This window comes from Talpa occidentalis, unplaced genomic scaffold, assembly GCF_014898055.3.
Source record: "Talpa occidentalis isolate TD23 unplaced genomic scaffold, MPIMG_talOcc4v2.1 talOcc4.8, whole genome shotgun sequence".
In the NCBI taxonomy this organism is placed as follows: domain Eukaryota; kingdom Metazoa; phylum Chordata; class Mammalia; order Eulipotyphla; family Talpidae; genus Talpa; species Talpa occidentalis.
Genome location: NW_023605194.1, coordinates 64,058,985 through 64,074,897, shown reverse-complemented (window position 1 = coordinate 64,074,897; position 15,913 = coordinate 64,058,985).

The following is a 15,913-nucleotide window of genomic DNA, read 5'->3' as shown; positions in this document are numbered from 1 at the left end:
TATTTATATGAAAACAAGTTTGACAAGTGAGATGAGATAGGCAGATTCTTAGAATTATGCAGTCATCTATGACTGAATAGGGAAAAAACAGAAACCCTAAACAAACCAATTGCAAGCAAGGAAATTGAAATAGTAATCAAAACTCTACCCAAAACCAAAAATCCAGGACCTGATGGCTTCACAAGCAATTTCTAACAAATTTCAAAGATGAGCTAATTCCTACCATGCACAGACTCTTTCAAAAAAAATTGAGAAAAAAGGGAATACTTCCAAGTACATTTTATGAGGCCAACATTACATTAATATTGAAATTAAACAAAACACAACAAAAGAAAACTACAGACCAATCTCCCTAATGAACATAGATGCAAAAACCCTCAATAAAATCTTAGCAAAACAAATCCAACAATGCATTAAAATGTTTATACATCCTGTGCCTCCCTGGTGGTGCAAGGGGTTAAGCACTGCACTATGAAGCAATCCACAGCCTCTGCAGCACGAGTTTGATCCTCGGCCAGGGAGCAACCCACATGGCACAGCAGACCTCTCCTGACTTGCCCGCAGCTCCCCTTAGCAGTGTACTTCAGTCAATCTGATTGTTCTGTTCCCCACTCTGTCTCTGGTGAATCCTCTCACCCCCCTCACCTCTGACCTGTACCCCAGCTCTTGTATGCCTAAATAAATAAATCCTTAAAAGAAAAAAAAGTGTATACATCCTGACCAAGTGCGATTTATACCAGGAACACAGGGATGGTTCAACATCTAAAAATCAATCAATGTAACTCACCACATCAACAAAAAGGAAAGTAAAAGCCATATGATCATATCAATAGATGCTGAGAAAACATTTGATGAGATTCAGCATCCATTTATGAGGAAAACCATTGTAAAACTGGGGATAAATAGATTACATCTTAACATCATAAAAGCCATATATGATAAGCCCATAACTAGTATGATCCTCAGTGGTGAAAAACTGAAAGCCTTAGTAAGATCTAATACAAGACAAGGATGTCCACTCTCAGCATTTTATTTAACATAGTATTAGAAGTCCTAGTGAGAGCAATTAGAAAAGAGAAAGCCACAAAAGGAATCCAAATTGGGAAAGAAGATGTATTGCTATCATTATTTGCAGATGATATGATAATATACATAGAGAACCCAAAAGACTCCATAGAAAAACTAGTCAAAACGATAAACCAGTTCATCAAAGGGGCAGGATTCAAAATCAACACACAAAAGTCAGTTGCCTTCTAATATTTAAACAGTGAACTAGAAGAAGAGGAAATTAAGAAAACCATCCCACTTACAATCTCATGCACAAAAATTTGATAACTGGGAATAAATCTAACAAAGGAGGTGAAGAAACTATTTAAAGAAAACTATGAAACACTGTTAACAGGAATAGAAGAAGACAAAGATGAAAAGATATTCCCTGCTCATGGATTGGAAAAGTCAACATTTTCAAAATGGCCATCCTACCCAAAGGAAATTACAGATTCAATGCAATCCCAATAAAAATCCTAATGCATTCGTCAATGAGGTGGAATGGAATTAATATTAACAAAATTCATATGGAGCCACAAAATACCCTGAATAGCCAAAGCTCTCTTATCAAAAAAGGGGAAGGATGGTGGTATCACACTTCCAAACTTCAAACTGTACTATAAAACTATAATAAGGGCCTCCCCGGTGGCGCAGCAGTTGAGCGCTGGGTTGCGAAGCCTCTGCAGCGCCAGTTCGATCCCCGGTTGCTCCCCGGCCACCAGAGGAGGGTCCCACATGGCGCGCAGACCTCTCCTGCCCCCGCTGCTCCCCTCAGCAGTGTACTTTGGTCCTTCTGCCTGCTCTGCTCCCCGCTCTGGCTCTGGTGAATTCTCTCACCCTCCCGCGCTTCTGACTGTACCTAGTGCTTGTATAAATAAATAAATAAATCTTTAAAAAAAAAAAAACTATAATAATTAACATAGCATGGTACTGGGGAAAAAAAAAACAGACACATAGACCAATGGAAAAGATTTGAGAGCCCAGAAATAAAACTACATATTTATGGACAACTAACCTATGATAAAGGAGTGAAGCATCTATGCCAGAACAAGAAAAGTCTCTTCAATAAAGAGTGCTGGGAAAACTGGACTGTCACATGCAAAAGAATGAAACTAGACCACAACCTCATACCATACACTACAATCAACTCAAAATAGATAAAAAACTTGGATGTAAGACCTGAGACCATATCGTGTACAGAAGAAAACATAGGAAAAACACACCATGACATAAACTTCAGAAACATCTTTGAGGACTCACCTTAGGCAGCAAGGAAAACAAGAGAACGTAAAAAAATGGGACTACATCAAACTAAAAAATTTCTGTACAGAAAAAGACAGTAATTAAAATGAAGAGACTCCCTACTAAATAGGAAAAATATATCATGCATGTGATAAGGGACTAATATAAAAAATCTATAAGGTGCTTATACAATTCAACAAAGACAAACTGAATAACCCCATAAAAAAATTGGCAGAACTAAGTAGGTTATTATCAAAGAACACATGCACATGAGCAATGGGCATCTGAAAAAATGTTCATCATCACTCATGATCAGGGAAATGCAAATCAAACCCACAATGATAAACCATCTCATACCTATGAAAATGTCCCATATTAAAAACAAACAAACAAACAAAAAAAAAAACCAAACAAGTGCTGGTGAGTGTGTGGAGAAAAAGGAACCCTCTTACACTGTTGGTGGGAATGTAGACTAGCCCAGCCCCTATAGAAAGCTGTATGGAGATTCCTCAAAACACTAAAAATGGATCTGTCATATGACACAGCAATCTCACTCCTAGATACCTACTCTAAGAACCCCCAAATACTAATTCGAACAGTAACCTACATGCCTATGTTTATTGCAGCACTATCTACAACAGCCAAGATAAGGAAACAAATTAAATGATCCCAAGCAAATGAATGAATCAAGATGTGGTATAAATGCACAATGGAACACTACTCAGTGATCAAAAAAGATAAGCTCATGCCATTTGCAGCATCATAGATGGAGCTGCTGCTAAGCAAAATAAGTCAAGGAGAAAGATTAATACTGGATGGTTTCACTTATATGTGAAATATAGAGAAACCAAACAAAAGGTTGGTCACCTTAAAAGCAGACCCTAGGTATGAAGCATCCGGAAGGGGAGGGAGAAGGGATGGGGGAGGGGAGAACAGGAGGGGAAAGAGCGCAATGAACTTTACTGAAGCTACTAGAAGGGGAGGGTGGTGGGAGCAAAGGGAAGAAGGGGGTCCAGTAAGGCTTTGGTGGTGGGTGTGTTGAAATATACATTAGTAGAGGTGTAAAGCTGCACCCCTAAGACATATATTGTGATGTAAATCAACAGTACCGCAATAAACATTACTACAAAGAAAAAAAAAGAATGTGTATGTCTGTGTGCCAGAGTTGCTTTTCTATTATTCTAGTTTTGTTATGTGATTGCTTTTATATTTTTAGAACACTCAAAAAAGTTACGGCCTTCTTATTCTAGGGAAACTCCTTTTTTCCTGGCTTTTGAGGACCTCTGTTTCCTGGCCCACCTTACCTCTTCAGGTTAGTCTCATCATACCCCTATATAATCTCCCATTACACTTGGCCAGGCTTCCTTCTGCCTGGCAAAAATTTTGTATTTTCCGTGTGCCGTTTCTGTCCTGGAACATCCTGCTTCTTCCACCGAGCTGACAAAAACTCCACCCATCCTTCAAGATCCTGAGGCAGTCTCTGTGAGACTTCCACCTGCGTTCTAGCTTACACTGACCTGTCTTTTCTGAACACTGCTGGCATTTAGACTTTGTATCTCAGTTTAGGTACTAGTTTTTTGGGTTTATTTGTCTCTCCAAAAATAGTGTATTCTCCTAAAAGACAGGAACTGTGTTGTTTCTTTTCTATTTCCTGCTATCCATGGCACTGCTATGGAAGATTTTAGAGTAGATGATTAATATGCTTAGATTTATTAATTAGATAAATTACGGCTCTGGAGTAGGGGATGCATGAAGTGAATGACAAGAAGTAAGGACTTCCATTCTGAAGTATTAACCGAGACATGACAAAAGCCTGAATTAAGAAACTGGAAATCAATTTGGGAAATATTGTGAAAATAAAAATCAAAGGGATTTATGATCACTCAAGTACAGAGTATAGAAGACAGGCACATTCCAGAGGACTCTGGCATTTTGCTAGAACATTGGCTTTATGGTGAAACCATTTAGAAAATTGAAGCTATCAGAAAAAAAGTGGATTTGGAGATTTAGATGTTCATAGAAACGCCAAAGAGATTCCAATGAACAGTTGGAAATTCAGGTCTGGGACCTGTGTTGGAATTCAGATTAGAGATACTGAGAACTAGAAATCTAAGCAAATTGTGATTGTTGGATCAATGGGGACGGAAGTGGTCACACAGACACAGAATGTGAAAATGTGAGAGGGAGGAAGTGACCAAGACAGAAATATTCAGAGAAGTTAGAGGAGATGCAGAAATGAGCAGACCACCGAGGTCAGAGGGCTGGGCAGTAGTTAGGCGGCAGCATTCAGAGTTCAGCAGAGTATTGAAACGGACTAAGTGGGTTGCTAGCAAGAGTTTAATATATAGCCACTGAAGTGAATTGAATGGGGGGAAGGAAGGGCCAATAATGAGAGCACTTCGAATATACTTGAAAGAACAGGAAGGAGAAAGAACAGTTCACTGTTTGAGGATAAGAAAGAACTTTTTAACAAATGAATCTCTTTGGAACGCTTTTTCGTGAAGAAAAGGGAAGGAGCCAGGAGAGAAAGGAAGGCACTACATATCATGCCCCTTCACACATTCTCTCATTTCATTTTTTTTTTTTATGGAAGAGGCACGTATATTTATTTATTTGTTTGTTTGTTTATTTTGTTTATACAAGCACTGGGTACAGTCAGAAGCGCGGGAGGGTGAGAGAATTCACCAGAGCCAGAGCGGGGAGCAGAGCAGGCAGAAGGACCGAAGCACACTGCTGAGGGGAGCAGCGGGTGGCAGGAGGGGTCTGCGCGCCATGGGGAGCAGCCGGGATCGCACCGGTGCCGCAGAAGCTGCAGGGAGCTTCGCAACCCAGCGCTCAACCGCTGCGCCACCGCCACCGGGGAGGCCCACATTCTCTCATTTCGTTTTCATAATCCCCTTGAATAGAGTCTCCTCTCCATTTGACTTGAGACTTTGTGTGGTTGACTAATCTGTCCAGAGGGGCGAAGATTTGTTTGACTACAAGACTAAACTCTGCCATACGACTATATCAGATCATTTCTCATCTCTTTGTAATTTGTTGGTCCAGATAGAGAAAGGGGTGGGAAGGAATGAGTCCAGAGTCGGTGGGGAGCTTATGGGACACTCTCTCCAGGACGGGAGGCAGGATGTGAAGAGGAACCTGTGTGAGTAAAGCCCTGGAGATGGACACGCTGGAGCTGAAGTAATACACTGACCTTTGTCCGTCATCTCCTATGAGGAAGGGCAGAGGAGGGTAGCATGAGGAGATCAAAATAATTGCATGACTGACAAGTAGAAATCTTTACTGAATGATAGTGTTTAAAATCTTTGGTAAAAGGAGGGAATGTTAAAATATTTCAAAGTTTTTTGTTTTTTTTTTTTTTTTAATATCCTATCTGAAACTGCTTTCGCTTTCTTGAGTTTTTTTTAAAAAAGAAGGCTTAAGGGCCTCCCTGGTGGCGCAAGGGATTAAGACTCAACCTATGAAGCTGGCCACAGCCACTGCAGCATGAGTTCGATCCCTAGCCAGGGAGAAACCCACATGGTGCAGCAGATCTCTTCTGTCTCGCCCCCTGCTCCCCTCAGCAGTGTATTTCAGTTGATCTGCCTGTTTTGTTCCCTACTCTGTCTCTGATGAACCCTCTCACTGCCCCCCCCCACAACTCTGGCCTGTACCCCGGTTCTTGTATGCATAAATAAATAAAATATTTTAAAAAAACAAAAAATGAAGGCCTAAAAGGAAGCCAAAATTTTTTTAAGGCCCTGAAAAAGGAGAAGAGCAAATTGGGGGATCAGTATATTATAGAAAAACTATATGATGGTATTTTTACATTTATATAAATGTAGGTTCTAAGAACAAAGGAGAAGGTATCAACTCTGGATTCTTAAGATGATGCAGAGAACCTGAGGTCTGATACAGCAGAGAGCATTGAACCCTGGAGTGAAGAGACATGCCTTGAATTCTGGCTGTCACCAGGCAGTTCCCGCCTGCTCACTAGGTCTGTTTTCTCAGCTGCAAAACCTAGTGGCTGAAGTGCAATATCTGAAGTGCCTTTGAGATCAGAATATCTGTCCTGGGTTTGGATACGGTATAACTTTATTTTCCATTCCCATTGATCCAACAAAGTTATAAAGACTCCATACCGAAGAATTCCACAACGCTTATATTAAATCTCAGCTTCTCATGCCCTTGGTAGCTGTGTGCCCATGGGCAAGTTATTAGCCTCTCTGGACCTCTGTTTCCTCATTTGTAAACTTGGCGTTTGAATAGTAAACTCCTCTCTGGGTGGTTCTGAAGAGTCAATGACAAAAATCTATAAAAATTCCTAATAACAGTAAATATAAGATAAATATAAGCTCCTATAATTATAAGTTGTAGCTGCTATTATCCAGATACCCTTTTGCCACCACTGAGAGCATGCAACTCGCACCTTTATCTAGTTGCAAGGAACGGAAGGTAAATGGAATTACCAATCGCAGATTACCAGGTTATCCTTTTGGGAAAGGAATGAAAGGAATCTTCACAGATCTGAGTGGTCAGGACCTCTGGGTTATGATTCAGCTACAGTCAACTGTCAAATTTTCCCACAGCTCAGTGGAAAGTCACTGAAGACTCAGTGAAAACAGCGCCACCCCAACTTGGCGTCTCTCTGCTAGAATGCACTGCAGGCGCGGGAGGTCTGCCTGTCGGCGGCCCAGCAGGGAGAGGATGTCTGTCTGAACGGGCTTGGTAGCTCTGTCGTCCAAAGTATTGAGTGTCTGCAAGGCTTCTGCTATACCAGTGACGCTGCAAGACACAAACTGGTGAGAGTTTGTTGTCAACCCAGCTGTGGGGCATCAAAGAAGAAAAGTTGGGGGACCGGATTGTTTTTCCAGGCAGCGACGATGATGTAACGACTGTCGCCAGTTATGTCCAAATTCATAATCTCAAGACTCCACCCTTTATGCTGTTCTTTACCTTTCTATGTGGGTAAAGATTATGGATACACCTTGAAAGATAATATATGCTAATGATAGTCATGAAGATTTTTGTTTTCTCAAATTACCTCTGCAGAAGCTTCGTCTGTTCATGTGACTGGCTAAAGTATAAACAAAAGCAGAAACATCCTCACATTTGCTTGTAGTTCTAGCTTCTTTCAAATCTTCTTAGGTCACTTTCCTAAATTTGAGTTCAAGATCCCTTAGACTGAATGTTTCTCACTCTTCCTCGTTTTATCCTTGCAGAGAACACTTGCAGCCAGCCCTGCTCCACGATGTTTCAGTACAAGTTGATGGTCTGAATCAAAGTTGTGTTTCCCCTTTAACAGCAGGCATGTATGACCCCAAGGTGGTCTGAATCCTGCCTCTTCCCCCTCACTGAGTTCTGCTGGATCTAAAAATAGACTTTGAAACCTAAGCCTGCTGTTTAGCTGTGAACACCCTTTTAGCTGACCCCACACCAGAATATTGGCTGGTGTTCACCAGACACTGACCATCATGCCACACCTCCGAACAGTAGTCCCGGCACCTTCACTCTAACAAGGTTTGTTTGGACCTTACTCCTCTGTGTACTTTTTTTTTTTTTAAGATTCATTTAATCATGCATACAAGAACCGGGGGTACAGGCCAGATATGCGGGAGGGTGAGAGGATTCACCAGAGACAGAGCAGGGAACAGAATAGGCAGACTGAAATACACTGCTGAGGGGAGCAGCGGGTGAGACAGGAGAGGTCTGCTGCGCCATGTGGGGATCTCCCTGGCCGGCCAGGATCGAACCCACGCTGCAGAGGCTGCGGACAGCTTCACAGCACTGCGCTCAACTGCCTGCACCAACAGGGAGGCCCTCCTTGGTGTACTTTTTTGTCTTTAGGTACATCACTGGGGTCTGTTACCTTTGCAGAATAACTTACTCCATGGTATTTGAATGCCATATAGTATACAACATTTTTTTTTTTAGATAAAGAAATTGAAGCTCAGAAAAGCAAACTGGCTCACCCAAGTTCACACAAGCACTCATTAACAGAAATCAAGCCCAGAATGCTAACTTCCTCAAATTCTGCTAAATGTCAGCTGTTAAGCTTAACAACCTTCTTCTTTTCAAATACATATTCGGGCCTTCCTGGTGGCACAGGTGGTTGAGTGCAGCGCTGTGAAGCTGTCTGCAGTCTCTGTAGTGCCGGTTCGATCCCCGCCAGCCTCAGAGCAACCCACACAGCGAGCAGACCTCTCCTGTCTCACCCACTGCTCCCCTCAGCAGTGTATTTCAGTCAGTCTGCTGTTCTGTTCCCTGCTCTGACTCTGGTGAATCCTCTCACCCTCCCACTCATCTGGCCTGTACCCTGGTTCTTGTATAAATAAAAATAAATCTTAAAAAAAAAAGTCACCTCTTAAAAAATAAAATAAAATAAAATACATATTCCCACAGGAGGGGTTAGGACAATTAGGAACAAAATGAAACTCTCGATGAAGAAAGGGCTGAAGGAAGGGTTAGAACCCAAGCAGGGAGGGGCTCTGTGTAGGCAGAAGGGCCAGGGCAGCAGTGGGTATGTGACTATGGCAGGGACGGAGGTGCCACAGGGTGAGAAAAGAGTGCAGTTGAGAGACCACCACACAGTTGACCTACTTTAACATCTCACCCAGCTAAACAGACACAAGTACTCCTCTAGAAATTATTTCTACAGCTGTCATTTAACTGCTGCTTATCTTTCCTCCAGGAGATTCCTTGGAATGAAACCAATGGGAGATCAGGGCTTGGGAGAGTCTCATCAGAGCAGATGGGCCAGCAGCAGCCAGAAAGCTTGTTGCCTTTGGCTGAGAGCAGCATCCTGGATCTGAATGTCTGTGAGCAAACCCCAGCCTTAGTCCCGAGTGATGTTGACCTGCTTCTCCTTAAAGAAGGACCTCATGTACTCCCATGTCATCCTTCCCCACTTGCTGATGTTAAAAATCACATTCTCAGAGAGCTCTTCGACTTAAATCATGTTACACACACTAGCAACCAAAGAAGGACATCTTCTTCGTACTTTTGGTACATTTGGAATTGAACTGCACGGATAGTCAAGAGTTGTAGGGGGAAAAAAAAGAGTTGTGGGTTCTGGTTCTTACCCAACTACTAATTTTCCTTGGGACTTTAGGCAAATTGTTCCTCCCAGGCCACAGTTTCCTCAGTTGTAAGGCTGTTTATAATAACGACAGCTGCCATTTATGAAATGTTCACTACTATGTAATGGACATAATCTCATTGACTTCTTTCAGTGGTCCTGTGAAATAGTTGTTATTATTGTCCCAATTTACAGGTAAGGAAACTGAGGCCCTAACCATCCTATTTAAATGGCTAACACCCACCTCTGGCCAACACTCCTTTCCCCACTTTATTTCAGCCATGATATTTATTATTACCTGAAATACTCTATATTTTACTTTTTGGTTTGCTCTCTTCTCCTATAAGACTAAACTCCATAAAGGTCTGGCTTTTGTCTTATATTTCATGTGCTGCATTCCCATGGTCTAGAATAGTGCTTGGTATGTAAATATTGGTTGAATGAAAAAAATTAATGAACTGATCCTTGTTAGCAGTATAAATTGGGATAGATTCTAGAAAAGTCAATTTAACAATATTAGTATTTAACATGCATTAACCTTTTAAACCTGCAACACCAGAACTCAGGAATTTATCCAACAGACCACACATTCACCCACGGTCCTAAAGCTGTAAGTGCAAGGGTGTTTACTGCAACACTGCCATAGAAAAAGACTAGAAACAAAATAGTTATCAATAAGGGAACTCATTAAATCAATTGTGAAGGATCCCCACAGTGGAATTCTATACAGGAGTGGAAGAGAATGAGGCCAAAAAACCTGCCTGTGCTGACATGCAACAATCCAAGATATATTATAAAGTAAAATAAATCCAGAACAAATATCACTTCCTCCTTTATATATATATATATAAAAGATAGATTTTAAAATGTACTTGTTTATGATGGACTGTTTCTAAAAGCAGAGACAAAAAACCAATAGTTGCTTTTGGAGAGAGGACTTGAGGTTATGGGTTAAGATGGAGAATATATTTGTATAGTATACTGTTTTTCAAAGTTCTTTTTTTTTTTTTTGCAGTTTTATGAAGACGTTATTTACATCCCATATGATTCCCCCACCTAAAGTACACTGTTCGGTGGGTTTTGCTATGTATTACATTAATTACTTACTTAATTTTTTTTTTGCATGGAACAGGGGTATAGGACAAAGGTGCGGGGGGTGGGGTGTGTGTGAGAGGATTCACCAGAGAGAGTGAGGAGCAGAGCAGGTGGATCTACTGCAATGCACTACTGAGGGGGGCAGCGGGCGAGACAGGAGAGGTCTGCTGTGCCATGGGTGTCAGCTCCCTGGCCGGGGATCAAACTCAGACCTCAGCAGTGATAGCTCTGAGACTTAACCCCTAGGCCACTAGGGAGGCCCCCATTATTAATTTTTAAAAATTCTGGTAAATATATATATAACAAACAACTTGCCATTTTAACCACACAATTTAGCAGCATTAATTACATTCACAATGTTGTGCAACCATCACCACTATTTCCAAACCAATATTTTTATTCCTTAAACAGAAACTCTGTAATACAGTATAGTCCTTTTATAATATTTGATTTTTTCTTCTATACTAGTATATTACGTTCAAAATAAAGCATACATAATATGTTAATTTTTCCCCACCACCATCCATTATAGTACCTTTGAGCCTTTCTCCCGCTCCCCTCTTAGCCTCAGAAACCTCACTTTTTTTATTACTGACTGCTAATTTTTATAAATACTTTACTTTCTCTAATTACCCTCTATGTAAATGTCTAATATTTGTCTTTGTCATTCTGATTTGCTTTACTATATACAATTCCCCTCAAGCTCCTTTCATTTTGCTGTAAATGGCAACGTTTCATCTTTCCTCATGACTAAATAGTACTCCATAGTGTGGAGACACCACATCATCATGATCCAGTCATCCGTTGGTGGCCATTTAGGCTGCTTCCCTGTCCTCGCTATTGTAAACAGTGCTGCAATAAATATTGTAGAGCGCATTGTTTCTTGTTCATGGTTTTATGTTCTTTGGATAGATGTCCAGGAGTGGGATTGCTGGGCCATATGGCATTTCCACTTTCAGTTTTTTAGAATAGATTCAGATCTCTTTCCAAAATGGCTGCATCAGTTTTCATCCCCACCAATACTGTAATTGGGTTCTTCTTTCTCCAAATCCTCTCCAGCACTTTTTCTTTTTTCTTTCTTTTAAATACGTGCCTCGCCAACATTTGTTGTTGCTGTTTTTTTAATATGTGCCATTCTCACTGGTGTAAGATGGTATCTCATGGTAGTTTTGATTTGCATTTCCCTGATTACAAGTGATGTTGAACATTTTCTCATATGCCTGTTGGCCATTTGCATTTCCTCATTGGAGAAATTCTTTTTAGCTCTTCTGCCCATTTTTGGACTGGATTATTTTCTGTTTTTTGTTGAGTCTCATCAGTTCTTTGTAGATTTTTGTGATCAGTCCTTTATCATTAGTGTTGTGTGCAAAAATGTTCTCCCAGTCAAATACGTGCCTCTCCTATGAGTGTGAGATGGTATCTCATTGTGGTTTTTACCTGCATCTCCCTTATTAAAAGTGATGATGGACATTTTTCTATGTATCTAATGATGGATATCCTTTTGGACATCCTCTTTGTGAATTGTCTATTTAGACCTGCTGCCCATTTATTAACTGTGCTGCTTGTTTTTTTTTAATTGTTGAATTGCATAATATTTTTATACATCTTGGATAGTAACCCCTTTTCAGTTGTATAATATGTGAATATTTTCTCCCCTCACTAGGAAGTCTGCTTCATCTATGTTTTCTTTCACTGTGCTAAAAGCTTTTTGACTTGAGGTAATCGTAATTATTTCTTTTTGCTTTCCCTTCCTATAAAGTTTGAGTCTCCAAAAACATCTTTATCATTGATATCATGGGACATATTACCATTGTTTTTTTCTATGTGTTTTATTATTGCAAATCTTATATCTAAATCTTTACTTTATTTGGAATTTATTTTTGTGCATGGAATTAGAGAATGATCCAATTTCATTCTTTCACATGTGGCTATGGAGTTTCCCCAGCATCACTTATTAAAGATAATTTCTCTCTGCCCATTGCATGGTTGTGGCTGCTTTACCATAAATGAAGTATCAATATGTATGTGGATTTATTTTGATTCTGTTCCATTGCTCCATGTGTATATTTTTATGACAATTTCATGTTGTTTTAATTACTATTTTTCTATAGTTTAAGAGCAAATAATGTGATGCCTCCGTTTCTCCTCTTTGTCCTCAGGTTGCTTTCAAGAAACTTCTATTCCATAGAAATTTCCATATTTTTTGTTCAATTTCTTTGAAGAGTATTATTGGTATTTTGATGGGGATTATATTTGATTTTGATTATATTGATTTTCTCCAACTATGAGCATGGAAAGTCTTCTATCTTCTTTTTTTTTCTTTTAAAGATTTATTTATTTATGCATACAAGAGCTGGGGTACAGGCCAGAGGTGAGGGGGGTGAGAGGATTCACCAGAGACAGAGTGGGAAACAGAATAGACAGAATGACCGAAGTACACTGCTGAGGGGAGCAGCGGGCAAGGCAGAAGAGGTCTGCTGTGCCATGTGGGTAGCTCCATGGCTGGGGATCAAACTCTTGCTGCAGAAGCTGTGGACAGCTTCATAGGTTGCGTCTTAACCCCTTGCACCACCAGGGAGGCCCAGTCTTCTATCTTCTAATGTCACTATCTAAATCCTTTAAAAACATCTTATAGTCCCTATTGTGCAGATTCTTCACCTCATTTGTTAGGTTAATTCCAAGATACTGGATTCTTTTTGAAACAATTGTAAACGGAATTTTTTTCTTAATTTCTTTTTTCTCATTCATTGTATATAAAAATGCAACTGATTTTTTATATTGATTTTATAACCTGGCACTTTGTTGTATCAATTTGTTTCTAATAGGTTTTTGGTGGAGCTTTTAGGGTTTTGTATATATAACACCTGATTATCTGTAAATAGTGATAGTTTCACTTCTTTTCTGAATTGGATTCTGTTTATTTCCTGTTTTTGTCTGAGAGCTTTGGCCAAAACTTCTCATAGTAAATTGAAAAAAAATGGTGACTGTGAACATCCTTGTCTTGTTTCTGATCTTCAGGGGTAGACTTTAAGTTTTTTACCATTAAGTATTATATTGGCTGATGATTTGTAAAATATGGCCCTTATTATATTGAGGTAGCTCACTTCTGTTCCATCTTAGAGTTTTTATCATAAGTGGGTGCTGAATCTATCAAATAAATGCCTTCTCTTTATTTTTTGATAGTATCATGTGATTGTTTTTTACCATTAAAAAATTATTTATTTTCTTACATTGCTGTTAATATTTGGGCAGTATTTGATTTCTCTCTCAGGTGTAGTGCTTATAGTTTTCCCACCAATTCTTACAGTTCTCCCAGCACTATCATGTGATTTTTATCTTTGTGTTTTGTTGATATTATTAATGTATTACATTGATTGATATATGTATGTTAAATAATTCTTGTATCTCTGGGATAAATCCTGTTGATCACGGTGTATAATCCTTGTAATATACTATTGAATTCCTTTTGCTAGTATTTTGTGGAAAATCTTTGCATGGAATATTGGTCTGTAATTTTCTGGTTTCAGTATTAAGGACATGTTGGCATCATAAAATATATTGGGGAGTATTCCCTCTTCTTGGATTTTAAGAAAAAATTTATGGCTGATGTGCATAAGTTCATTAAAGGTTATAGAATTTGTTTGTAAAGTCATCTGGCACCAAGTTTTTGTTTGAGGAGAGATATTTTACTGCTGTTTCAATTTCAGTGCTTGTGATTGATTTAGTCAAATCTTCTGTTTTTTCCAGCTTCAGTATTGGTAAACTATATTGATCTAGAAATTTGTTCATAATTACTCATATTATCTCCTATGATCCTTTGTATTTCTAGGCCATCTGTGGTAATTTCTCTTTCATTTTTTGATTCTATTCATTAATATTTTCTATGTTCTTTGTTAGTCTATCTAGAGGTTTATCTATTTTATCTTCTTGAAGAAACAACTCTTAGTGTCATTAATTTTTTGTATACTTTTCTTGATCTTTTGTTTATTTCCTCTCTTATTTTTATTATTTCCTTCCTTCTACTAACTTGGGTCTTGTTTATTCCTATTTCTAAGTTGTTTTAAGTGTAGTAATAAAAAAATTCAAGATTTTTTTTCTTGTTTCTTAATGTAGGCCTATATTGCAATTATCTTCTCTCTTAAGACAGCTTTTGCAAAATCCCATAGATTCTGCTAGCTTGTATCCTCATTTTCCTTAGTCTTGAAGAATATTTTGATTTTTTTTTAAGATTTATTTATTTATACAAGAACTGGGGTACAGGTCAGAGGCTCAGAGGGTGAGAGAATTCACCAGAGACAGAGCAGGGAGCAGAACAGGCAGATGACCAAAGACACTGCTGAGGGGGGCAGCAGGTGAGGCAGGACAGGTCTGCCACACCATGTGGGTTTCTCCCTGGCCGTCCAGGAATCGAACCTGGGCTGCAGAGGCTGCAGACAGCTTCACAGTGTGGTGCTCAACCCGCTGCACCACTGGGAGGCCCAATTTGATAACTTTCTTATTTTTAATGTGAAAGATTTTATAGGTATATACATCCCCCATAGCACTGTTTTGCTATGTTCTCTAAGTTTTAATATGTGGTATTTTAATTTTCATTTGCCTCTAATTTCCCTTGTGATTTCTTCATTGGTTGTCTAAGGTGATTAATTTTTTTATGTTAAACCAGCCTTGTACTCCTGGGACAAATTCCACTTGGTTATGATGTATTACCCTTTTTCTGTGTTACTGTATTCATTTGGTAAAACTTTATTTAGAATTTTTACATCTGGGGACCTCCCTAGTGGTGCAAGAGGTTAAGACACAGCACTATGAAGCTATCTGCAGCCATTGCAGCACAAGTTCGATCTCTGGCTGGGGAGATACCCACATGGTGCAATAGACCTCTCCTGCCTCACCCACTGCTCCCCTCAGCAGTGTATTTCAGTAGATCTGCCTGTTCTGCTCCCCACTCTGTCTCTGGTGAATTCTCTCACCCCCCACACCTCTGGTCTACACCTCAGTTCTTGCATGCATAAATAAAAATAAATCTTTAAAAAAAGAAAAAATGTTCCATATGCACTTGAAAAAAATGTGTGTACAGTGGATTTTTATTAGGTTGTTCTGCACATATCTGTTAAGCCTATTTGGTATAGCTACTCATTTAAGGCTATTGTTTATTTTATTTCTTGTTGATCTATCCATAGCTATATGTAGATATAAAATCCTGTAGTATCTTTTTTGACAATATCTCTCTTTAGTTCTATTAGTAATGGTCTTATGTGCCATCATTGATGCATATAATATTTATGAGTGTAATTTCTTCTAGTTGTATTGGGCCCTTCATCATTATGTAATGTCCATCTCTATCTCTTACTACCTTTTTAAATGAGAAGTCTATTTTATTTAATATAAGTTTTTTTTTTCTGTAACTTTTTATTGAAATACCTTCTTGTTTCTGACTTTTTTTTTGGTAACTGCCATTTGCTTGAATGA